Raw genomic sequence first — 27,918 nt, 5'->3', positions numbered from 1 at the left:
AACAAAAGACACAAGAAAATTGAAGGTTAAATACTGGAGATCCAATTTCTCTCTAATAAGAATTGTATAAAAAAGACAGCAGAAGTAAAGTGTGCATGGAATTTTAAAAGGAACATTTAAAAAAAAATGGAGGTAGAGTGTCTCTGGATTGAAAGCTACATACTTTGAAACCTCAGAACCTGAAGTACAAAGACAAGATGCTAATCTTCTCTAGAGGAGAAACGTGATATATTCAGTTCTCTGCTCAACAACAACATTGAAAACTCTTCTTTTTGTTCACACTAGCCTCCTCTCCCTTCCTTGAGAGCACCATGTTGGCATTTGTTATTTCCCTGTGTGGAATGCCTTTTCCATAGATATTCCATGGCTTGCTTCCTCAGTATAGTCAGGAATTTATCCTTTTATTGTCAAGAAAGGATAACAGATACATAGTCATTTCAATATGTCATGTATAGTGTCCACTAAACAAAACAAATTACTGTTTGTACAATAAAATAGGGAAGTGTAATCCACAATAAAAAGCAATGTGTTTGTCAATAGAGAAAAAAACATAAGATAAACAGACTTGGGGATTGGTAGACAGAGACATTAAGACAAACTATAATAAATAGTTTAAGGAGTTAAAGGAAAAGATGTTTAAAATAGGTAGGCAGATGTGATTATTGACAGAGAAATTAAAATTATAAAGAAAACAATAGAAAGTAAAGTTGCTGGATGAGCTTTAAAATAGATTGGGGACAGCAAAAAAAGTGGGTATTTATTGTACAGATAGATCAACAGAAATTATTTGCTCTAAGCAAACCAAAGGAATAAAAATTGAAAACTAAAATAAACAGGTTCAACGTCCCCTGGTAAATATTGTTTGGCCTAGTATACACTTAACTGAGTCCCAGAAGTAGAAGAAAGAACATTAGAATGAATATTGATACTACTATGGCTGAAAATTTTTTAAATTAAGGGGAAATATCAACTCATGATCCAAGAATCTCAACAACAGTTAAGCCTCTTAAACTCAGAGAAAACAGGGGCACCTGGGTGGCTCAGTGGGTTAAGCCTCTGCCTTCAGCTCAGGTCATGGTCTCAGGGTCCTGGGATCGAGCCCCGTATCGGGCTCTCCGCTCAGCAGGGAGCTTGCTTCCCCCTCTCTCTCTGCCTGCCTCTCTGCCTACTTGTAATCTCTGTCTATCAAATAAATAAATAAAATCTTTAAAATAATAATAATAATAAACCATAACAATAATAATAATAAACCCAGCGAAAACAGTACCTAGGCATACTGTATTTAAATTGCTGGAAAGTAAATAAAATAAGAAATTCTTGAAAGCATCCAGAAACAAAAGGTACATTACATATAACAAAACAATTATACAAAAGATAACAGGCTAGTGGTTAAATATAGCGTAATATCAATGTTGTATTTACCGACTTAGCAATTATATAGTGGCATGTAAAATAATGACATTGTTCTTAGGAAATACTCACTGAAGTTATAAGCAATATGATGCCTGTAACTTTTACATGGTTTAGAAAAAATATGTAGATATATGCATGTGGGCTTATGAGAGTTCCTGTTACTCTTTCTACAACTTTGTGCTAAGTTTAAAATTTGTAAAAATAGGAAAGACATAAAAGGAGCAAAAGAGCTAAATGTACAACCAGATATGTATTACAGATGATTTATTTAAAACATTCAATTTGCAATGGTGGAAACCATTCAAACTTTAGTAGAGTAAGCAGCCTCTGCTTGACTTAATTGTTGACATGTAGAAATATGTGTAATAGGGAGATTTTTAAATTTTTATCTAGATAAACTGGAGATACAGAATTTTATGTAAAGTATTTTACATACCAGTACAAAGTAAAAAGTATATACTGCACATTTGAGGCCATGAATTTGTAATCTCACTACTAATACATGTGAAAATACTTCTGAAGTCACTTTATAACTTTATAAAAAAATACAAAATTTTAGGTAGGCTTGATTATTCAATAATACAAATGCTTTAATGTGGAAGCTTTGGATTTTAACCTATCTCTTCTTTAATAACAAATTACACTTTTGGTGTTGTTGCTGAATTACAACTCAATTTAAAAATTATATTGCAAACTTTTTGTCTTCAAGAGATGAGTTAGTAAAAATCATGGCTAAGATTTTCTAAATTCTGCACTTCTAATATTTTCATATATTAATTTTTATACTTTAGCTTTATAAACCTATAATTTTAAATCATGTATATCCCAAATTCCTTCTATTCCTATTCCATTCCAAGACTAATGTAGGCAGTAAGGGTGAGGGTGAGAAGCAGGGCTCTAATGCCAGGACTATATTTAGGATTTTGCATATAGTACTACAGGGAACACAGAAACTAAAGACTGGAGCAAAACCATAATAAGTTCAGAAGTCCAATCAACTCTGAGGATAGGGGGAAGTGGAAAGTCACCATAACTGAATGGAGGTAAAGTTACTATTAAATTTGGTTTATAGATTCAGGTCTGTCCAGAAAACAAGACAATCCAGGAATAGGGCAAGAAATGTGCGTGTGTGTGCATGTGTTTGTGTGCATGTGTGTGTGTGTATGAGAGAGAAAGAGAGAGAGAGAGAGAAAGAGAGATAGATAGATAGATAGATTATGGTCATAATGATTAAGGGAATAGTGAGGTGGGAAGGAACAGGAAAACTCTGGTCATTTTGTGAAAATACCTGTTGGTGTCTCTATATTTATTTAAAGAGTTGGTGTGGAGAGTGGTGTATACCTGAGCAAGCCTGACTTCAAAAGTCAAAGGTAAAATGGAGGCTCATACTGTAGATAACACAGCCAATAAAATAAATCAAATCCATTTGCCCATATTAAATTTCAGAAGCTCATCTGATAGCATTTATGTGATTAATGAATCCCTATCCTACTTTTATACGTACAGCAGGTGCTGGTTCTGTGTATGCCATGAGAATAGTGACTTGTACCATAATCTTAATCACCTGATTGATGGTTAGACTGTCAACATTATAATGCTGTTTTCTGAACCTTGAGCCCATATTACATCAAAGAAAAAAATAACTGTTACAGTCCTAATATGCTGTAAAATATGCAGCATTTATCTTGTCCTTCTTATTAAAATATCTCATACAGTCTTTACTTGTCCTAGATCTGTACCCAGAATTGCTAGTATGCTCATACTTTGTGGGGCTCAGAAAAAGCTCTGTTTGCATTGCTTAAATACTGTCACTCTTCAAAATTTGTTTATTCTGCTTGCCTCACTCCCACATTTTCTCAAGATCTTTCTCTTTACTAGATAATAATTTATACCTATTTAAACATATTACTGTGATTAAGATTTAAAGTGATTTATCTCTATAGGTACAACTATTTCTACATTTCTACATTTACCAAATTTTATGTATATGTATATATTCACATATATCTATCTATAGGTGTGTCAATATCTGTATATAAATAGATATTTATATTTATATGGAGATGAAATAAAATCAGAATGTAAGACCCCAGAGTGACACAAAACTTCTGAAGTGTCTCATTTTAAAGTCTCTTTTTTAATAAAGAATATGATCAATGCATACATTTAAAAACATAATCAGTTAAATTATTTGTTGTCCATAGGGCTTCTAATATTATTGTAATAGGCAAAAAGTTTTCTTCCCCCAATCTAAATACATTTGGATTCACATGTATCCATATGTATATATGTACACACATCACACCTGCACACACACATATCAGAGTTCCCACTTTCAGCAGGGATTAAAGTAGGAAGAACAGACTAGCACAACACTTTTTTTCGGTTCTTCATTTAGCAAAAGGTATGATTATCTTCCTGAGGCACACATGCATCAAAGACTACCTGTCTGACTAATCCTAGCCTGGACTTCACAGAAAGGTTGTTTAAAGGGAGGAGGCATTAGGCCATTGGATTTTTAGTAACACTACTGTGATAAAGTTAAATGGACCAGTTAGAAGACTTGTTTTGTTTTGTTTTTTGTGAGAAGACTTTTAATTCTTTCATCTTCTGATCCTTTCTATCACATAATGGCTCTTGGAAGGTTCCTGTGATATAGAAACCCTCAGGACAGATTGCTGACGTTATAGCATGGAGAAACTAAGGTATGTATAACAATCACTCTGACCATCCATAAAGAACACTGATATTACTGCCCTAACAGAGTATTTTTTCTCATTAAGGTAAGATATGCATGCTCTACTAAATTCAGAACTACAATCTATTCAAGACTTTACCTGAAGTAAAACCTATTTCCCGTCTTGGGAGGGCTGAGAGTCAAACTATGGTGGTACAAAGCCCAGTGTTCTTGTCCTGGGGTTTATGGCTAGGTTTTCTTTTATAACCCCATTTATTGAAAGTGTCTCTGGGAGGAAAGCCTAGCACGTTTAATTGACAGAATATGCAAAATCAACCAAAAAGAACTGTATACAAAAGACTAAGTTGTCAATCATGGGTGATTTAGACAGTTTAGAAAGGGCTCTCGTAATTACAGATATTATTTTTCTTGTGCAAAATAAACTAAATTTTAAGAACTTTATCTATCACTAATTGCAAAATACAAAGTGCCTGGTTGTTCTGCTGATTTGTGCAGGTAATTTTCTAACTATTTATTTAAACTTCGTATGCATAATGAATTTACAACTGATTCTAACCATGATTATAAATACAAATGAACTATTGTAAATTATCACATAAAATACAAAACTTGGGAGTAATACTTTATAACTAGTGCTAAATTTAAATAGCAAAAAATAGAATCCTTACAAGTCAGTTAATTGTTAAGGTAAAGACAGTAAATATACCTCCCTTTGGGGTTGACCGCTGCTTCTGATTACCTACTGTTGAGTTGTTCCCTGCTTTTAAGGTCCTGCTTAATTTATATAAAGACTATAGAAAAGAGAAAAGGCATTCTTTTTTTTTTTTTTTTTTTTTTTCAAGAAAGGCATTCTTTAGATTAGAACAAATTGATTATGTGCTTGTGTTGGAAGGTGGTTCTTTACTAATGCATTCAAAATTGTGAAGAATTGAAATAAATATATAGACCAAATGGGACAGATAGGTGGTATATAAGGAAACATGATTAGGAAATTATAGAAAAAATTTATGAAGTTTGGGTCAAATAAAAAATTAAGCCAAGTCAGTCATTATTTGTCAAATCCACCCATTTAATAAGGATCAAGCACTGCACATATAAAACAGACACGCCTATACACACACATCCAGCCCCTGCCTTTAGCCCTGAGTCTTCCATCATTGGTGATTAGGACCTCTTTACCTACACGTGTAGATTTACTACCATTCTAGAGCCTGGGACCTACTCTGATCCCAACAAAGTTCAGTATAAGTAGTTCTAGGTTAATATATTTTCAATGATACAGGCAATTATATGAGAGCTCTGTAATGTGTTCTATTCAGATAAATGAAATCTTGTCCATTTGTTCCAGCCACATTGGTCTTCCTCCACACTGGGGCTCCAGAGTTTCTGCATTTACTGTTCATTTACTTTGCCTCAAATACTCTTTCCTAGATACATGGCTTCTTTTTTCTTTTCTACAACTATCTGCATAATTGCCATTATGATAATTGCTATAAACAGCATCCAGCCCTGTTATTAGAAACTCCTTAATTTCTTCCTCTTTCTTCCCCTGCTGTAGCATTTGTCATCTTCTGACATAAGACATATTTACATTTCTATTATGTTTCTCTACCCTCAGTACAAGTCTTCACAGTGTAAGCTCAATGAATCAAAGGACATCATTTTGTTTACAGTTATATTCTTAATACCCAAAAGAGTTCCTGGCTCAGAGTAGGTGCTTATTACATTTTTATATAATAAATGAATTAAGATTATTCCAATGCTGTGTTCTAAAAGCAGTATTACAATGATTCAGCTTTTCAGCCGTCATATTATTGGAAAAGGATACAGAATACTTCAGGCACAAGTAGAGGAAAAGAGCAATCTTTTGTATAAAGTAGCACATTAACAAACAGGTTGTCGGGGAAGGAAAAACAAAAGAAATACATCCATCTGGTGAACTGGTGGAAGAATTCCAGGGTTAAGCTCTAATGCTGTTTGACTAAATGGAATTTGTCTTCAACTGAAAAAAGGAATGTCCAACACTCTGTAGCAACTCACTTTATCAGGAAGTTCATAAATCTCATTTTCATGCTGAATCCTTCTACCTTCTACCTTCATCCAGGCTAAGTCTAATTATTCCTAGACAGGTGACTATTTTTTTTTTTTTTTTTTAGGATTGTCTTACCTTTTTAAGAAGCCTTAACACTTAACCTTTAGAATTTTAAAAGTTGCACCTGTGGTGATTTCATCATTCCTAGAACTACACGTATTTGAAGGCATGGTTACTTTGATAATTCACATAATAACTATCATTCCCTGTGTATCTAAAGATGTTTTCATCATACCAAAGCTTGTTCACGTTCATTATTTTCAATATTGATTATGTTTGACTGATAAACTCCCTTCTAACCCCCTGCAATTTTAATTTGGTTGCTTCATTACAGATACTGAGAGATGAAGGGTAAGAATCCTTGAGAATTGGCTCTGAATTATTTTCATGAATATACAGCAAAAACTGATGGGAAGTGTGGGGAAAAACACCTCGGGAGAGCTAGGGTTCGTGTCTTCTCCCCCAAGGTGATGACTCAAGATGAATGTTGCCGCCACTACCCTTCTTGGGAGCTCAGGAAAGGACTGTCCAGGAAAAGAAGTATCTGAGATCACCTAAGAGGCTGGTTGCAGGGGCTTCAAAAAGAACAGAGGTCAAACTTTCTCCTTCACTCCTTGACAACAGATTACTATTTTTCTAGATATCTTCCAAGAAAAAAAATAAATAAAAAGGATAGTATTTATTAGCACGTTCACAATATGAAATTCCGGGCATCTGCTATGAAATTAGCAGCTTTTCATTGTGAAGGGGCTACAATATTTTTAAGGTTCCCCATCTCACGTATAAATGCTAGGTTTGAAATTTGAAAAGTTTAAGTGTTATAAATTTGTGTGACAAATACAGAAATATATTACGTGTACACAATATATTAGACAAAGGGTTCGGAGATTTGTATCTATTAATTCATTGAAAACAGATACACACACACACACATACACACACACACTAGAGATGAAAGATTGAAGCTCAGAAGTTAAAAACCATGCTCAAGGTCACAAAACCAGTAAGTTCAAAGCTGTATTTATGCTTTGGTCTTCTGATTCAGAGTCCAGTAATTGCTCTCCTATATCATAGCTACTTCTTCTGATGTTTCGAAATAGATGACTATTTCATGCTTCTATTTTAATATTACATTTATATTGCTAACATTCTCAATTATTTACTTTATGTCCTATCATGTTTTTGAAAACAAGAATCTTGCTTTACCTGAGGAGAAGTAATTGTCAAAGTTAGTCGTTAATGATATCATTTCTCCTGCTTGTTCTACTTCTGAGTTATTTTTATCTGGTGGTTTATTTATTTTGGCACAGCAAGATTCACAGCTTCCTCTGCAATTTCGTAAAATGTTCTTGCCTCATAACCTTGTTGGCTGCCCTAATTGCAATGTTCCTTTAAAATAAAGTGAATTTGGAATTTTAAATACTTTTAAAGTTTTGTGTTTAATTTTATAAGCTTTAACTGCATACAGAATAGAGCATATTTGTGACTATAATGCACATTTTTTTTGTTCTCCATCTTTCCTTCTCCTTATCTATATTCAGTGATTTTCTTGGAGACTTTACACCTTATAGTTTTGCCTTCAGAGACTGCCTAAACAAATATTTTTGATTAGTTTCCATATTGGATTGAAGTAATTCATCTTTCTAAGAGCAGAGCATGTTACTCTTTACCCAAGATTTTTATTCTAGATGAATTTCAATAGTACTGCCCTGTTTTTGAAAATACTAGCCAATCAATTCGTTAAACCAGTCATATAGGCATGTTTGTCAGATCAGTATGGCATTTGTGTATTTTTACTTGACGTGTGTGTGTGTGTGTGTGTGTGAAGTGTTTATCCCACTTTGGAGTACACTGTTGCATTGTTCATTCAACAAATTTTATTGAGTATTTGCAATAAAGCAAATTTTGTGAGAAGTTGGGAATGCAAGGTAAATAATGAAGGTCTACCCTCTCAAGGCTTACAGTGAAGACAGAATGTACATCACATATTTCCATATGATGTTGTGCTAAGTCCATTCCAGAGGACCCAGGGTTGCTGCAGGTTTATAGAATAATCAAGAAAGGTAGTGCAGTAGAAAATTGATGTGAAGGCCAGATATCTAAGGCAAGATTGTGATATTGGGAATTTGCAAATTGTTTCTTTCAGCTGCATGAAAATTTTATGGGGTGAATGAGTGCAGACTTGAGTAGGGAGGGAGGAAGGGATGAGCTTATATATAGCTCCAGAGCCTAAGGCATAAAGTTTAAACTTTATGATAGAAGCTAGGGAGAACAAAGGTAAACATAATACCTGTGGGCCTGTGGGGTTCTTTATAGATTGTTCTATTTATGGTAGAAAGATTGTTGACCATTGCTGTATTTAAAAAGCTAGAGAGAGAAACTTTTCAATTCAATGCATGATATGTCTATGCTTGAGATTTTCTGCTGTGCTTACCTTTTGGATAATTAACCTATAAGAAAAATTCAAGCTCTCCATTTCTCTCACCATATGTTTGATTATCTCTAATAACTGGCAAAACTAATTAGAAGTGCAAAATTTATTTTAATACTAGCTGATGTAATTGGGATGTAGAGGGAAAATTAAAAGGTCCAAGTTCCAGTTTAATTCTTAACAATTATTAGATAGAAGATGGACTAAGCATGGATATCAGTCAGATACCATCCCTAGGTATTTATATACATTTTTATTCTACCACTGTCTATGAAACTAATTTTATTATCTGTACTGTGTGTGCGTGTATAAGATTTTCTCAAACAGGTTAGGTGTATCTTGCTCAGATTTCTAAAGGTAATAGGTGACAAAAAGTAAGTCTTAAACCAGATGTATCTGATTCAGAGTCTGAACTTTCTATCCCTTCCTCATTTCATCCCCAGGCAATTTTAATTACTTACTTTATAAATCCAAAGATTTGTCAGATCACTGGTTCTCAAAGTGTGGTACCCAGATCAGCAATACCTAGGGACATGTTAGAAGTACAAATCCTCGAGTCCCACACCAGACCTACAGAATCAAAAACTCTAAAAGCAGATACAGCAATCAGTGTTTTAGAAATCCCTCTAGCTTATTCTTATACATATCAAAATTTGAGAACCACTCTATTAGAATATCATGTTTTACATGATGTTTTTCAACCTTGACTGCACATTAGAATTACTTTGAGGACTGGAAAAATACTGATACTTCAGCAACCTCCCAAGAGATTATGATTTATAATATTTATTCTGAAATTGGGTGTACTGTACATATATATATGTATAAGTATATGTATACTTATACACACACACACATATATATGACACATTTATAGTCTCTCAGGTGATTCTGAATATGTATTTAAGGTTGAGGAATATTGTAATACATTAGTGCTTAACATATTTAATGTGTATTTAAAATACCTGGGGATTTTGAAAAAATGCTATTCTGGTTCAGTGTGTCTGATTGAGGCTGAGATTCTTCAGGTCTTGCAATCTACCAGATGATGCTGATATTGTTGGTCCACAGGACATAACGCTAAAGTATTATATTATCTTTAACATGCCACCATATCTGGAATACAGGATTCTCTGAAAATTTTTAATTCATTGCCAAAAAGAGGTAATACTGCTTTGTCTATAAGAGGGCATGCTATGTTCTGAGGTTGGATCTGAAATTTTGCTTAACTGTGCTATATAACCTTGAGCAAATTTCTTATTCCCTCTGTAAATGAGTTTCTTCATAATCTTAACTACCTTAGATGATTTTGTGGATATTTAATAGATTAATCAATGAAAAATGATTGTTATAGTGTGTGATATTGTGATTCTAAGAAATACATATTTGGTCAGTCAGATGACCAAAATATATTTCTCATGTATATATGATCTTCCACAGTTACTAGTTTACAGCTCCCAAGACCTTTGGAATTTGTTAAGTGATGAGAACCTTATAGGTGTCTTCTGTTAAGTTAATGAGGCAACATCTGGATTTCACCTAAGGATGGAGGCTGTCATTCATGTAATTAGAGGGCTGTAACTTCCAGTCTTACTCCCATACATCAGAAAGGAGGGGCTGGAGACTGAGTTCGATTGCAAATGGCCAATGATGTAACCAATCATGCATATATAATGAAACCTCTGTAAACCCCCTATGGTCTTTGAGAGCTTCTAGGTTGGTGAAAATGAGGAGAACTGGGGAGAGTAGTGCTCTCGGGGACAGTTCTCAGAGCCTTGCACCATTTCCCCATTCTTTGTTCTACACATCTCTTCCAGCAGACTTTTCCTGAGTTATATTCTTTTCTGATAAACAAGTCATCTAGGAAATAAAATGTTTCTCTGAGTTCTGTCAGCCACTGTAGCAAATTAATCAAGCCCAAGAAGGGGCACATGGGAATTCTTAATCTGTTAACACAAGTACAGCTTGGGCTTGTGAATAACACCTGAAGGAGGGAAGATGTCAGTCTTGTGGGACTGAACCCTTAACCTGTGGAATCTGATGTTATTTTTGAGTAGATAGTGTCAGAATTTAGTTGAATTGAATTGAATTGTAGAATACCTAGCTGGTGTTTCAAGAATTTCTTGTTCATGTGGGAACACCCCCACCTCCAGAGGAATTGAATCTGCACAGATTTATAATATTTTCCATTTCATAAGTGTTTAATAACATTATTATTAATAATATTACTGTGAACTTTTCATTTTAGTTTGACCTATATTAGACCAGTTTAATACATTTTGCGTAGCAGTGAATAACACATATAGAAATATCTACATGTGTTTTTGTGGTTTACATAGGATTATGTTGAAAAATTATAAGCAAAATATGAGTGAAAAAAAGAGGAAACCACAACACAGATTTATTTATCCTCAGCACCAGATTGGTAGATACATGTAAAATGTGTAACATCCCAAAATGCCCAGTACTGTGTAATTGGGTACCAGGTATAATACTTTCAATCACCTGAGTAGTGCTTTAAATATTTGAGTATAAAGCTTATAACCTGTTTAGGCATATGTCCTTTTCTGAACGTCCCTGAGTTCTGGACACATGGCTTCTAACAGAACTAATCTTTGATCCAAACGCTTTTCTATTAAATACAAAGGATTTCCGAAGAGCTTCTTCACAATGCAGTACTAAAAAAAAGTTTGTTGGATATAATAACTAATTAAATTCATAGTTTCTGATTTTAACAGACCTCAAATTGCTTTGTATTTTCCCTTAGAGAGTTTGACCTACTTAGCAGATAGGAGAACTTTGTGATCTGAATCATATTCCTGTCTGACAGCAGGAATTCAAATCCCTTGAGGACTTACCTTAAGTAGGATTCATTAGTCCTCTGTAGTCCAGTGCCCCAGCTGCCCATGCTGAAGACAAAAGGGTAGCCAATTTAATTAACCACAGCCTCGAGGAGCATAATTCATTACCAATTTTTTCCAAGTAATCTAAGACTATATCAATGCTCCAAATGAAAAGATAGATGGAGCCACGTGGTCTATTCAGGAAAGAAATCCCTTAAACCTAATTGCTCTTTTGACTATTTAATTGAAGGTAAAACTAGAGGCCATGACAAGACCACAAAACTTATCATCAGAGTGGAGAGACCTATATTTCTTTTATGTGATAAGAAGTCAATAAAGTATACAATTAAGCTTTGGGAGGAGAATTATCTGTGACCCATTGTACCAAAACATTGTATCTCTTCTACTACTCTTATTTATGCAACTAATTTTATGGCAAATGAACAACAGTTGAATGGTTTATTTTGCTATTATTTATAATAAATGTCTGTCATAAATCCAATAACTAGGAGTAGGTTCCCAATGATAAATTAATTTCATTTAGTCCCTCAGATATTAAATGCCTACTGTGTGTTGTGCTAAGTGCAGAGAAGGTAAAACCTTTTTTAAAGTGGTTTTTATTTTATTTATTTATTTATTTATTTTAAAGATTTTATTTATTTATTTGACGGGAAAAGAGAAAGAGAGAGATCACAAGTAGGCAGAGACGCAGGCAGAGAGAGAGGAGGAAGCAGGCTCCCCGCCGAGCAGAGAGCCCGATCTGGGGCTCGATCCCAGAACCCTGAGATCATGACCTGGGCCGAAGGCAGAGGCTTAACCCACTGAGCCACCCAGGTGCCCCTAAAGTGGTTTTTAAATGCTAACCACTTATTATTAAATAATGAGACATAATCATAAAAAATGACATTTTGAAAATTGAATAAAGTGAAGTATACAATGGTAACAATTGTGGGAATAATTAGGGAAGATGACTTAAAAGAAATATTACTTGATTGGGTCTGAAAGAGAGATTTGGAAATCACAAGGGGGAAGATGGGTGAAGGAAACTTGATACAGGGACTATTATGTGAGGTGAAACCCTAGCATCTCCCTAACTTTTCTGTGGTAGCATGGCTGGAGAAATAAATGGAAGTGAAGTAAATAGAAAATAAAATTATTGATGACAACTACCCCCTGATTTTATGGATCAGGTACTTGAATATGTCTTTTCCACATGTTTATTTAGTCCTCTAAACAACTATCAATATTTTCAATCTTATCTTCACCTTTTTAAATAATGACATTGAGAATTAAGAAGACATGTACAAAGTTCAATGTGATTTATATGTGATAAATGAAGATAAAGCCCATGGCCTTACCTACATGACTATGTGATTCAAGCTTGCAAATCTTTTCATACTCTGTACTAGCAAGCACTTGTAGGCTATATTACGTCATATTCTATACACAAATACTGGTCCGTTATAATTAAGAGATGAGTGATTACACTTGATTTCTCACACACACACACACACACACACACACACACACACACACCCCCCAACAACAACAAAAACAAAACAACAAAATCAGAAATCCAGCAACAGATTAGATATTTTATGGAAAGGATATTGAACACAAGTAAGAGATTAAGAGAAATTGAAATAATTTCAAATTATTTTTAACATATTATATTCAAATAAATGTTAGAAAAATGTAAATATAATTATTTACTTTCTTTAATTAAAAATATATATGGGGGGCACCTGGGTGGCTCAGTGGGTTAAGCCTCTGCCTTCAGCTCAGGTTATGATCTCACAGGGTCCTGGGATTGAGCCCTGCATAGAGCTCTCTTCTCAGTGGGGAGCTTGCTTCCCCCTCTCCCTCTACCTGCCTCTCTGCCTACTTGCGATCTCTCTCTCTCTCTGTCAAATAAATAAATAAAATATTATATACATACACACACACACACACACACACGCATACACATATATATATGGGATACATTTTGTGCATATTATCTCATTTTTAGTAAATGGTATGTGGTATATTAAAAGGAGATTGTTCTTATCATTGTTATGTATCTAGTAAGGACTATAGACATAAAACAAAAAAATACAGTAATAAATACTTTTTAATATAAATTTCATTGATTAAGAGAATAGTAACAATGTCATACTGTGTTACTCAACTAAATTTAAGTAAAAGTACAGCAACACTCCTTGTAAATTCAAGAAGCAACAATTTTTGAATGCCTACTCTATACCAGGAACACATCAAAAAGCACAATAAACTTTGGCTACTTGAATCTGAGCCCTATATTTTCCCCAGAGTAACTAGTTGGTGGGACTTTGAGGCCCTATATTGATTTTCATCTACATTTCATTACTCTTTGAAACTAGATGTGATCATTTCAAATCACAGCATCCAATTTCAAAAATATCTGTGTGCAAGGTCTGACAGAAGCATAATAAAATAAGTGATTAGGGAAAACTATTTTTGACAAGCTCTTCCAACTCTTGAGAAGTTCCAATTTATTTATGCCGAGCTCTGCTTCCTCCTCGATCCATATGCCACTGAAATGTGTGCCATTCTTCTCAGCTCCCCAACGTACTGTACAAGCATCTGTTTCTATAATTACAAAAACTTAGCAATAGATATACATATAGGGTTTTATGATCAATAATATTCAGTTCTTACTACATTAATTTGAAGATTGATCAGATAATTGTATCATTAAATATAAAGTGGCTATTATTTCATTGGACAAAAAAGAGAAAACTGGTTTAGAATTAAAAAAATCAAAGAAAAACACTTAAATGACTTACAATAGAGTAGGGTCAGAAAATAAAGGTGGAAACTCTGAGTGGATTTGAAGATAGACTCAATATAAGGGAACCTGTCTTAGCAATCTATTGTTGAGTAATCAATTACCCCAAAATGAGCAGCTCAAAACAACATGTGTTTATTGTCTCAGTTTTTATGGGTCAAGAATCCAGGCACAGCTTACCTGGGTCTTCTACCTCAGAAGCTCTCACAGACCATCCTCCATGTAGGCTGGGCTGCACTCATCTCAACTGAAGAGTCTGCTTTCAAGCTCCTGTGGTAAGATTCAGTTATTCCCTGGATTTTGGCCTCTCTAATCAGGCAAGCTGGCTTGTCTGATTAAGGTATGCAATCCATGAGAACAGTAGGTCTGCTGGCATTACTGAAATCACAGTCTTTTGTAACTGATCATGCAAGTAATGACCCATTGTCTTTGTTGTGTTCTGTTGGATAGAAGCAATTCACCAGCTCTGTCCCACTCTCAGGGCCTGAATTGTGTCAATGATCCCTGAGAGGCAGGGATCATTGCAGACCATCTTAGAGCCTGCCTACCAGAGAGCTTATATACGTATCTATGATGGAGAAGCTCTCAAGAGGCTATAAGCAGCTACTATATAGCTTTCAATTCAAAAATTAGAAATATTTTTAAGTTACTACTTACCAATAAAAAAATCCAAGTTGTTGTTCGACCTTAAACATTTGCAAATATTTATACATACATTTTTAACCTTGTTAACTCTGGTAAAATTTCAGGTTTTTTTCTTATTTTTGTAATATTCATGCAATTCACAATTAAAAACAATTTATTATAAAGTTCTAACTATTTGAAAATTACAAAGGAGGACATTTGCAATTATTTATCACTCCATATCAAAGCAACTATGAAGGGGTCAAATCCCTTAATTTAATGCATAGATTAGTTAATATAACTTTAAACATATATGTGTGTAAATATGAGCACTATTCATTGATAGATAATTAAACAGCAATTGTTATTGTAGTCGACTATGTGCCAATAACTCTTGTATGTGTGCCAGATGTAGCAGCAAAGAAAAAAGAAAAGGCCCCTGTTCACATGTTGTTTGTAACCCAGTGGGTTAATGAGACAACTAGCAAAAAGGCAGACGTCAGTTACAGATAGTAATATGAGAAAGGTAAAGTAGGTGGCGGGACTGAATGGTGGGGACCCTTCTGAAGGTTGGCTGCATAACGCAGGACTTAGGAAAAACGGTATTTGAGCGGAGACCTGAATGACAGCTCTCTTATTATCTGACAGCTGAGTATTTTGGAAAGAGGGCAAAGCAAGTCAAATGTCCCTGAAAACAATAAAGCAGACAGGCTGCATGAGAACTAAAGATTAAGGTGCGTGTCCATAGCGCATGATGGATGTGGACTGGTCTATATGAGTTTGCACAAGCCATAAGGACACTTCATAGAGATTCTTGTGGACCCTGTAAATAATTTGAGGTGTATTCTCATTGAAAGAGGGGACAGGACCTGGAGACAGCCTTTTGTGTGAAGTCTTGGGGGAAGTAGACCTGTGTCTTGAAGGGCTGAGAAGTAAAGTGAAATATTTTTTTTAAGACAGAAAACCATTTTATTTAATTATAGGAACCATCCAACATAAAATGATGGTGCAGAAGAGAAGTGGCCAATTATAATTCAGAAGGATATAGTAGTAATTTCACAGGATGAGTGGAGATGTTGGCCTTAGAGAGAACATCAGGGTCAAATCACTCATTTTAACAGGGAGACAAGTAGGTGGATGAGTGTGGAAACGAGATGTTGTTGTAGAGATGAAATGAGATAAGAACTTCTTGATGGCATTTTTAGGAGGCAAGTGAAACATTAGAATCTCAATAATATTTCTTCATAGAATGAGATTCTCCGACTCATATATATTCCTTTGATTATGAACTCACTGAGACTCTGTGATTTCTGGGATAAACATTTCTTTAGGCTATGCACTCAAAAAGAGGAAAACTTGTTCTAAACCAGTCATTCTCAAATGCTAATTGACACTAGTGCACAATGAGAAAAATGAAAATACCCTCTGGTGAATTTTTCATGAAGCAAAATTTTCAGTTTATTCAGGGGTTATGGTCTTTCTATCACTTGTGTTAAAATGTCCTGTTTTTTTTTTTTATTAAACAATGATGATGAAAGATAAATTTGATTTATTACCATTAATTGTGAAAAGGTTAACAGAGTTGACAGTCACAGATAGGGGAACAATTCCTTTTTATTTTCTTTTTTTTTTTTTCCTTTTTCTTTTCTGAGTATCTCCAATTTTTTTTCCATAATGTTACTTAAGCAGTTAAAAATTAAATTCTTAAATTATTTTATAAGAGAACACAAAGTATTAAAAGGTACTATATGTTGAAGAGAAACTATCACTTTATGAGAGAACAAAAAGCAGTAAAAAATATCCCTGCCTAACATTGGGGCTACCCTTATTATACCTTGCTTCTTAAAGAAGTTTATCTGGAATATTCCTTTTCAAGGATTATTCATTGGAGAAATCAGAAAACCAGCATATTTTAGATAACTTAAAGGGAAAGATAACTTTCAAACACATGAAATGTATCTTATTATCTCAAATTCATTGATTTCAATAATGTGATTTGTTGGTCTCCAGTATAAATTAAGAAACAGAAACATGCTATCTCGAAAAGGAATTTTTTATTTGCCTTTTCTAGGAAAAGAAGCAGGATCAGGAAATACCCTAAAAAAAGATTAGTACATCCCGACAGAGACTAGAACAAAGGACTCTCAATTCAAGCTTTCTGATTTATATAAAGATTGCTATTAAAAAAAATTGTACATGTATCATTACTTATATTCTCATCTTCTCCATAAATCTAGGAAGGGAGAGAGGACACATTTACACATACATTCACACATAGCATATATTGGATATACATGTTTGTGTGTGTCAAGCACCATCCTATTATTTATTTATTTATTTATTTATTAAGAGGGCTCTGTACCCCATGCAGAGCCAACACGGGACTCAAACTCATGGCTCCGATCAAGACCCAAGCTGAGACCAAGAGTTGGAGGTTTAACCAACTGAACCACCCAGGTGCCCCTCAAGCACTATTTTAAGCACTTTGCAAATAATATGCCAGTTGTATAGCTTGAAATCACTCAGCTATAGTAATTTTACAGTAATTACAATTTGCAAAATTTTAAATATGCAAATAACTGTAAAAGATTATTTATAAAGGAGTTTTAATTCCATTTTTTTTTTTAAACACATCAGTTTTAATGGCCACTTTTTGTCAAACCTACCTTTTGAGGGCACTAATGAAATACAATGTCATCTTTCCAAAGGTCTCCTAAATCTAAATTTTTTCCCTGCAGTTTTTAATTAATCATGGCTAATATTTATTGAAAATGTATTATGTCTCAGACCTTTCTTATCCATCACCAGATCCCATCTTTAGAGCAAGAGACGGTACTTAACATCACTTACTTGCTTTGCTCCGTGGAGAAACAGCCTACAGAACGTAAGTAACTGGGCTATCCCATGATGCATCAGGAGCTGAATTTGCTTCTGTTGGTTCCTAAAGCACAAACTCACTTCCAATGAAACATTTCTGTAGTTGAATACATGAAAATGGGTATTGGTATTTCAGAGGACAAATCCTATATGTTGTCTTCTCTTCTGAAGTCAGTAAGGACTTGTGCTAAATAAGACCTTAAGAAAACGTTATGGATAGGGATCCATGGTTTCTAAGCCACAAAGTCAACATTTTTTTCCTTTATTTTTCTTACGTATATGAGGTTTCTTAGGCTTCCTTAAGGTACACACAGGTTATATATTCTCATGTGACAAAGAAAAGCAGTTATCTTACTTTAAGGAGAATGTTATAATTCTAATCTATGCTATTCATGAAATTTCTACTTTTTTTTTTAATTTTTAAGACATAGCTAATTATTGAATTCCAGGTGTGTGTGCGTGTGTGTGTGTGTGTGTGTGTGTGTGTGTGTGTATAAATTATATATTTATATATGTATATATATATATTTACTTTCAAAGATTGGTTAGGTATTAAAGCTAAAAAAAGTTATACTACTAAAATATCAGCAGTTATATTCATATTTTCTTATTGCCTGGCACATTTAAGCTAGCAACAATTTTCTCATTTGATATCAACTAGACATCATATTGTTCTCTCTGGCCTTTTCAGTGCTTCTTTCTATCTTTGCTTCATCTTCTCTCTCTCTCTCTTTCTTTTCTTTTTCTTTCTTTTTTTCTCCTTCTTTCTTTCCTTTCTTCTTTTTTTTAAAAAAGTACAACCATAAATATCTATTGCACAAACAAATTTTTGGTTTGTTTACACATTTTACATCCAATTTCTTAGACTTTTCTTGTGCAGAAGAAAAATGAAGAAGGTGCTTGGAGAGATAGAAAGGACACCAGACTGGGAGCCAAAGGCAATGCTCCACTCCTGCCTTATGGTGTGTTGTGCAAATTAGATTATAGGATTCAAGGTCTCTGACTTCATTTGCTGATTTCCTCAATGGAAATAACAATCTGCCCTTTCAATCTCAGGGAAAGTGAGGATGAAATTATGTAGACAAAAGACAAAGATATGGAAATCCCTGGCATTTGTAAAATGTTGGAAGTAAAACATTGGAGGTATTATTAAGAATAGTTTCTGTTGGGGCGCCTGGGTGGCTCAGTGGGTTAAAACCTCTGCCTTCAGCTCAGGTCATGATCCCAGAGATCCCATGATCTCAGGTCATGATCCCTGGGATCGAGTCCCACATCGGGCTCTCTGCTCAGCAGGGAGCCTGCTTCCTCCTCTCTCTCTCTCTCTCTCTCTGCTTGCCTCTCTGCCTACTTGTGATCTCTGTCTGTCGAATAAATAAATAAAATCTTTAAAAAAAAATACTTTCTGTTTCTGAGATCCTCCTGTAAGCTTGGATCCTTCTAGGAAATTTACTGTAACTACAAGTAATATATTCTTACTTAGTTACTTTCTCCTCCTCTTTCCAGAATATCTCCCTTTTCAACTAAAGGAAATTTTTTGGAAGGATAAGCTTACTTTTTACGCTCTTACTTGATTTTTTTTTTTTAGTTAAACACACAACATTTAAAATTCTTGTGATATGTGATCTTAGAAACTTACAAGTTCTAAGTTCTAATTAATTTAATTAATTCTGGAATAAATGTATATATTGTAGTAGGACTTGGCTATAATTATTTCCTTTGAACACAAATATTTGCAAATTCTTTTAAGATGTTGTGATGGTTTTTAGTGATGCAAGAACTCCTTTTTCTCTGAAGAAAGGCAAGAGGTAGATATGTCTGGTCTGATTTCTGGGAGATTGTGATGTGAAAAATTTGTGTTTGGGAATTAGGTCTACCCTGACCTAACAAATGAAGCCACCTAACAAAAAATGAACATATTTTATAAGTTTTCCTACTACCTTTATCAAGTTTTTAATACATTTGTGTAAAGTTTGAGATTAGAGCAGTTTGTATAAGGTGGTATGATTTTTGTTTTTATTTCCATTTTGGTTTTGGTTTCATTTGGTAAAGTTGTTAGCCAAATTTTGGAAAGAGCCCAAATGTCCATCAACCGATGAATGGATACAACAGATGTGGTGTATCTATATCTATAACTGTATCTGTATCTATATCTATCTATATCTATATCAAAATATTAGTCATAAATAAGAATGGAATCTTGCCATTTGCAGTGACGTGGATGGAGGTAAGTATATTATGCGAAGCAAAACAATTCAGTCAGAGAAAGACACATACCGTATGATTTCACTCATATGTGGAATTTAAGAAATAAAACATATGGACATGGAAAAAAAAAGAGAGGCAAAACAGAAAACTGACTCTTAACAATAGAGAACAAACTGAGGGTCATCTAGAGGAAAGGTGGGCAGGGGGATGGGCTAAATGAGTGACAGGTATTGAGGAGGGCACTTGTGGGGAGCACTGGGTGTTGTAAGTAATGGATGAATCATTAAATTCTACACCTGAAACTAATATTACACTGTATGTTAACTAACTGGAATTTAAATAAAAACTTGGAAAAGAAAAAAAATTTAAAATAAGTTACCAATTTTCTTATAATGTTACTGAGTAGTTCTATGTGTGAGGAACTAATTTAAGTGATTGAGATAGGTCAGTGAAGGAAATAGACAAAGATCTCTACTTCTGCAGCATTTACACTCTGGTCAGGGGAAACAGAGAGTACATTATAAATATAAAAATAGACTTTGGAATCTGACAAGGCGCTGTGAAAAAAGAAGAAGTTTAAAGCAAGATAAGGGGACTATGGTTACCTGAACAAAGAAGGAAAGGATTTAAACTTTGATAAGGGTAGCATTCACTCAAACTGTGAAATAATAGCTAATAGATAAAAAGTTAGGGAGAGACCTTTAAACATAAGACAAATTATGTTCAAAACTCTGTGGGTCTTCTATTTTATTGAAATTAAAAGCCACATTTTTGCAATAGCTTATATTTCCTAAGCAATTTGAAGGCAATTTGTGTTCCTAATCAATGACCTCTTCTATATTAAGTATAAAAATAGCTGCTTCAACAGAGAAATCTCAAATTTCATTGACTTAACATGATATAATTTTTTACTCATTCAACTCGAAAATGAATATCCCTGATGAATGATAGCTTCTTTTCCAAGTGGTGATTCATAACCAAGCCCCTGCTGTCTTGTACTTTGACATTTTTAAACATGTGGCTTCTTAGGTCATAAGATCCTTATCATCAAGCCAGAAGGAGCATATGGGGGTTCGTGAGAAATAACGTTTTTGGAGGAATACACATACTGCTTTCATTCTCATTCCACTGGCTCAAACTCAATTATTAGATCACTTCTGGAGAGAAGGGAGGGAATCCATTCTGTATGGCCAGAAAAGAGTTAGGTAATCAGGTTGGGCTCTTCATGATAATTAATAACTATTATTCCTCTCTGTCTCACTCTTCTCTAGCCATGCTAGCCTCTGCTTCTGGAACAGTTAGATATCTTCCTGCCTCAAGACCTTTGCATTGGCAATTCCAAATCCCGTTGCATTTCTCTAGATGTACGCATGACTCCTTTGCTTGCTTCATTCCTTCAATTACACAAATGTTACCTTATTATGGAGGCCTTTCCTGGCATTATATTTGCTCCATTTTCTGTTTTATTGTTCTCCATAACATAATATTTGTTTCACAAAAATAATATGTCTCTCCTTTGTAACTATCCTTTTTATCTTGTTCTAGGAAGTTTAATATTGCATTGAAGGGTCATAATCTGCTTGCCTTTCATGAATATACAAATACATATCTCCCTAACATATTTATTTGTTTATTGGCTGTCTCCTTCACTAAGCCAAAAGCTATGTGAATACAGATTTATTTTCTTTTGTCAGTGTAACCCCAGAACAAAGAAATGTCTCTACCACATAATAGGTGCTCAATAAATATGTTTTGGATGAGTGAATAAATTAAGCAGTATGTAAATGTCTGTACAATGTCATTTATATATTTTTTAAATTATGTTTTCATATCAGTCTCCCTCACTGGACTTCTTGAAGGGAAGAAACAGTACATTTCTTGCTATGTAGGAGACGGATGATAAATTTTAGATGAAGAAAGGGAAATAAATAAACAGATGAGGAAAGTTATGTTGGGAGAGTAGAATAAATTTTCTTCTTCTTTTTAAAGATTTTATTTATTTATTTGAGAGAGTGAGAAAGAGAGAGAAAGCATGAGCAAGGAGGAGGGGCAGAGGGAGAGGAAGAAGCAGACTCCTGGCTGAGCAGAGAGTCAATGCTGGGCTTGATCCCAGGACCCTGGGATCATGACCTGAGCCACCCAGGAGCCCCCAAATTTTCAATTATAGTAATAGGTGGTTACTATGTGGTATTCATCTCCCACTTCAATAAAGGGTTTTTTTGTTCTGCAAAAAATATGTATATACACACCCATATGCATGTAAGTGTGTGGGTATGCATATATATCTATATATATTAATTATCATGTTCTTATTCATGTGGCCTCACTCAAAAACTCATGTTATTTTCTCTATCAGGTTGTTTCTGAGCACTTACAAATTTCTTTTATTTTGGCTTGGCTTAATTCAATATGGCTTTGTTCTTCATTAGTGCAATAAGCACAATTTGACATTCTTTCTTTATTTAATATAAACCCAATCAAACAGTATATGATAAGTTATTAACTATAGATGTAGCATATTCTGCTAGGTTTTACTACATTAAATGAGGATTTTGATAAAACTGGAATATTATTAATTTCAAAAAGAAAATATACCCATGCACACCAATGAATCATAGAGAACACAATGGACTGTGCCTATATTTTATGACATTCAATTATAAGCTTACATTTAAAAAAATCTAGTCTCTAGGGTGCCTGGGTGGCTCAGTGGGTTAAAGCCTCTGCCTTTGGCTCAGGTCATGATCCCAGGGTCCTGGGATTGAGCCCCACATCAGGCTCTCTGCTCAGCGGGGAGCCTGCTTCCCTTCCTCTCTCTCTGCCTGCCTCTCTGCCTACTTGTGATCTCTGTCTGTCAAATAAATAAATTTTAAAAAGCTTAAAAAAAAACTACTCTCATTATTTCCCTTTGTGATAAGATATTGCATTTTTCGCTTATTCTACTAGAATATTTCAAATAATTGGTAATATACCTCTATACACTTATACAATTAAAATAGGCATATTTGATTATCACAGTCTTGGACTAAATTTTCTGGAGAATTGGGATATCATCTGTGGCTTGATTTTTATCTCTAGTTTATGTCATTTTGCCCTTCCCTTCACTTTCAATATCATCTTATTTCTCTAAGTTATAAAATGCTATGACCTTTTATTAAAGTGGAAAAAAATAATAAAAAGTCTTTTGAAATGATACAGAGAACCACAATTTGTTAAATTCAATACGAAAAGAGCATCTATGACTCATTCAGGACATAACAACTCTAAATTGCCCTAAGAATAGGAGGCATACACGGTATAATACATAATACTAATGGTGAGGGAATCATTGTGACTGGCTTATAGAATTAATTCCGAGTATATTCAGTGCAGTTTCTTGGGAAAGATATTTAGCTTTAAAAATATTAGCTCATAAAGGTCCAAAGTCTTAATTTTTAAAGAGAAGTTAAAATTCTACCTGGAAAGCAAACAAGACAATATATTGATATAAGTAGTTGCTAATTATGATATGTCTAATGAGAAATTTCACAAAATAAGCATCACTCTTTTTATACCTAACCTGTAAATCCTACTTTGGTAAGTTTAGTACTTCGGTGGAGGGGCTATACATCTTTTCACTTGTTTGGATCCTTGGCCTAAGGGTAGAACCATCTAGTAATATACTTTAAATTATAATTTGTTATAAGCTAATTAGCTAGAGTTTCTTTATTGACATTTAAAGTTATTATTTTTGTCATGCTCTTCATACTCAAGTTTTCTGTGAAAAACAGCCACACAAAAGCTAACTAAAACAGAAAAAATGCTCTTGGATCTTAGTGCATATGAGGTTTTAAGATCTCTTATAATAAGGGCACCTGGGTGACTCAGTGGGTTGAGTTTCTGACTCCTGATTTCGACTCAGGTCATGACCTCAGGCTCGTGAGATCCAACTGAGTAGGGTTCTGCACACAACATGGGGTCTGCTTGGGATTCTAACTCTCCCTCTCCCTGACACCTTCCCCCTGCCCATGCACATGCTCTCTCTCTCTCTCTAAAATGGATAAATAAAATGTTTACATTTCTTATAATATATTCTCAATAATAGACAAAAGAAGAAATGTCAATAGGGTATAAATCACACATTTAAGGAAAAAATTTATTAGATTAAATAAACATATGAGGCAATATGTAGTTTTTCTTTACTATATGTCTTAAAGCAAGCTGCTAAGGATAATTATACTTAATAGTACTATTTCTTTACAGTTGACTTAAGTAATTGTATATCTCAATGGCAATGCAATACTATTATAAGTGCTTTATAAAATCTGGTTCAAGCAGAGGTTTTGTAGACACTTAATACCAACTCTTGATTTTGGTGTTAAGTTCCAATACTTAAATTCCATAGGATATTTTCTGAAGAATTCCAAGCAACATTTTACCTCAGTCTGATCTGATCATTTGCCTTATGGAGAGTCTAAATTAGTTATCAGCTAGATGGGTCTCTATGCTGTTTTTGTAGCAGTTTGACCCTCAAATAGGCAATATAATAGAACAAAACGTTCATTTTCCTACGCAGTCAAAGTTTAAGAATTGTAGGTGGTGGTGTTATTTATTTTCAATGTAAGAAAGACCTTACTGGGTGCCTGGGTGGCTCAGTTGGTTAAGTAACTGCCTTCAGCTCAGGTTATGATCCTGGAGTCCAGGATTGAGACCCACATGTGGCTTCCCTGCCAAGCGAGGAATCTGTTTCTCCCCCTGACCCTCCCCCCTCTATTCAAATACATAAAAAAGAATAAATAAATAAAATCTTTTTTTAAAAAGACCTTCTTAATAATCACACCTCTTAAAATGGAAATTTCAAGAACTGGAAGTAAAAAATCTGGAACAAAGTCTTATTTATTATGTCACTTTGGGTAAATCTCAGCCTATCTATTTCTCAGATAAGTGTATTATGCTCTAGCTACCTAAATTCTGGAGTAGTTTTGAGGGTTACAATAAGTTACTACATGGGAAAATGCTTTCTATTCATGAAAGTGCAAACGTGAACTATTTACTGATTTTGTTAGCATTTTTAAACTTGTAACTTCTTTTCATTAAATGATTTAATTTCCAGTTATAGTCTGAATTGATCAGTTTTGTTGGACTAATTTTTTATAACATTTTCTTTGCTAAGTGACCATTAAGAAGAAATATAATCATGATAACAATTATGGTAAAGATAATAAAAATAATAAGATAATGATGGAAGGTGTTTATATGGGCTGCATCAGTATTTTAAGTGATACACTGCAAGCATCTCGAAAGTTTGACCATAGCACTTTGGAGAGGTGTATTCTTGGTTATGTAGTTTATTAATCATTTGTGTCTTAGGATAAGACACTTACTTTCTCTTTTGTACCCATATAGAACAATGATAGAGGATTAAATGACAAAAATCCATGCTTTAACCAATGTTTTCGATCTCAGTGGGAAAGATAAAGCTACACTGGGGCAATCACAAATCAAACAACCTCAATACCATAGTTTAAACTATTTATATATAAATTTTGTGTTGTCGAAGTGTAATTTTTAAAAAGTTAAAAATGTGATTCTTATAAAAATACAATATGGAAGTGTGGGAGAAATTATGTTCAACTCATTAGTGATTGAACCAGTAAGGCATTAAGCTATTCAACTATTACTGAGCTAAAAAGAATTTGAAGAGGTAGGTATTTATAAGCAACTTAAAAGGTGAATGTTGAAATAAGTATTTTAGTCAAGCCACAAAACTGATTAATGTTCTACAAAGCAATAAATTGTTGGGGTACCTGGGTGGCTCAGTGGGTTAAAGCCTCTGCCTTCGGCTCAGGTCATGATCTCAGGGTCCTGGGATCAAGCCCTGCATCGGACTCTCTGCTCGGCAGAGAGCCTGCTTCCCCCTCTCTCTCTGTCTGCCTCTCTGCCTACTTGTGATCTATCTCTGTCAAAGAAATAAATAAAATCTTTAAAAAACAAAACAAATAAAAAAATAACAACAAATTGTTGTCAAAGGGGTGATCACTTCTACCAGACAGAAATCTACATGTTTTTCAAAAGAAATTTCATGTTTTTCAAAGACTTTAACAGGCTTACCTGCAGTTTATAAAAATCTAGAAGTACTTGCTTTTGATTTTGCTAATTCCTCTTTGGTTACTCCCTAGACACTATACATGTATACGTTGCTTTGATTAGTGGCCTTTTAAGAAGGGTCAAAAAAAGAGAAATCATTCTCCCTCTACCTCGTGAGAGCATAGCAAGAAGGTGGCAGTCTGCAAACCAGGAAGAGGGCTCACCACAGCAACCAAACTGGCTGACACTCTGATGTCGGATTTCCTGGCCTCCAGAACTGTGAGAAATACATGTTTACTGTTTAAGACACCACCTATGGAGTTTTGTTGTCTGCACGGGCACACTAAGTAAATACTATAATGTAGAATTCATGCAGAACCAATGAAAGTAAATTGTGCGGCTAGATTTGTTAGAAGCTGAAACCAAACCTCTCTAAGAGGGGATCCTAGGGCATTATGTGTGTGGTGTGGTGGAGTGGGCATGAGAAAACGTGGCCTTCAAGCCAGCCGTATCGTTGAAATGGTTGCCAAAGCTCTGGCTCCTTAAGCTAGAAAAGACGGTAGCCATGGGGTACTTATGAAGTGTCTTTAACTTTTTTTGGTAAAAAAAGCATTCAACTGTTTTATATCATCATGAAAAGAACTAGAACTAGGAAGCATTAGTTTTGGCTTATTATAAAGAGAAGTTTTGTGATAGCGAAATACGGGTAGAGATGGAATGGTGCATTCATTCACTAGAGGCAAATATTCCCTGAGAGTTGAGCATTTTTCCCCATACTATTTCACCCAGAATTTTACCCTGATATAATACATTATACACTTCTATGCTATATATCTTCTCCAACAAACACATTTTTGCTATTATAATTTTCTCTGTGTTAAAATTCCTCTTTTAGATTGAATTAAATTATAATTATTATCAATATACTATTGGTGTCCCTACATATATGATTAATTTGCAAAATAATTATGAATTAAATGATTAATCTGGAATATATTTTTAATTAGATGGATTAGTTTTCCTTCAGTTAGTTCATATGATAAACTAGGATGTTAAAGATTTCACTATTAATTATTTTATCCTATTTGATTTTTATAGATGTGAGTCCTGAGAAGTTTGTCTGCATGAAAAAAGTAGTTGGGATTAGAAGGAATCTGTTTATAGCTATGTAACTCAATTATTTTGGTCACCATATCAATTATATGACAAAATCACATAGTGTTTTATCATTAAAAGTTATTTTTAGTGATTTATTAGCTGACAATTTGATGTTCTCCTTCAATTTTCTTGAAAGCAAGGAGTTGGAAACCTCCTGCTTTGCAAAGTGATTTGTTATTCACTCCTTGGAATCATTCACTCTCTCACTAGTGATGCCAATATTTCATGTTGTAATTTGTTTGGTATCCTGAGGGTTTTACACCCCTCAGCAATGCACCCTGTTAATATTAGGGTATGTGTGAAAAATATACCTTCTTTTTAGAATGTAGGAGATGGAGATACGTGAATATAATATAGGAAAGGACAAAATCAGATTTTTTTCTCAGGAGAATGAGTTTTAGAAGATAGTGCATGTAGAAGTGAGTATTTCAAAAATCAATGCTTTTGAAGACTGTGTGCATGAGTGTCTCTTGCAAAATAATTGCACTTACCTAGTGGAACACTTACTCTGTATCGAAGGCGGTGGGAGCTTGTTCATGGAAGTATCCAAATCATCTACGACACTGTCACTGCTCAATTTCAGGGGGGAAAGAAACCAACTGTACAAATGGTACATAGGAAAAATAAATAAAAGAAATCAATAAATAAAAAACTTTATGCATTTGGTGTTATGACTATTCCCATATTATCAAAGAGGAAAAT

Source organism: Enhydra lutris, unplaced genomic scaffold, assembly GCF_002288905.1.
Source record: "Enhydra lutris kenyoni isolate GAN:26980312 unplaced genomic scaffold, ASM228890v2 scaffoldscaffold21, whole genome shotgun sequence".
Classification (NCBI taxonomy): Eukaryota; Metazoa; Chordata; class Mammalia; order Carnivora; family Mustelidae; genus Enhydra; species Enhydra lutris.
This window is presented reverse-complemented; position numbering follows the sequence as displayed.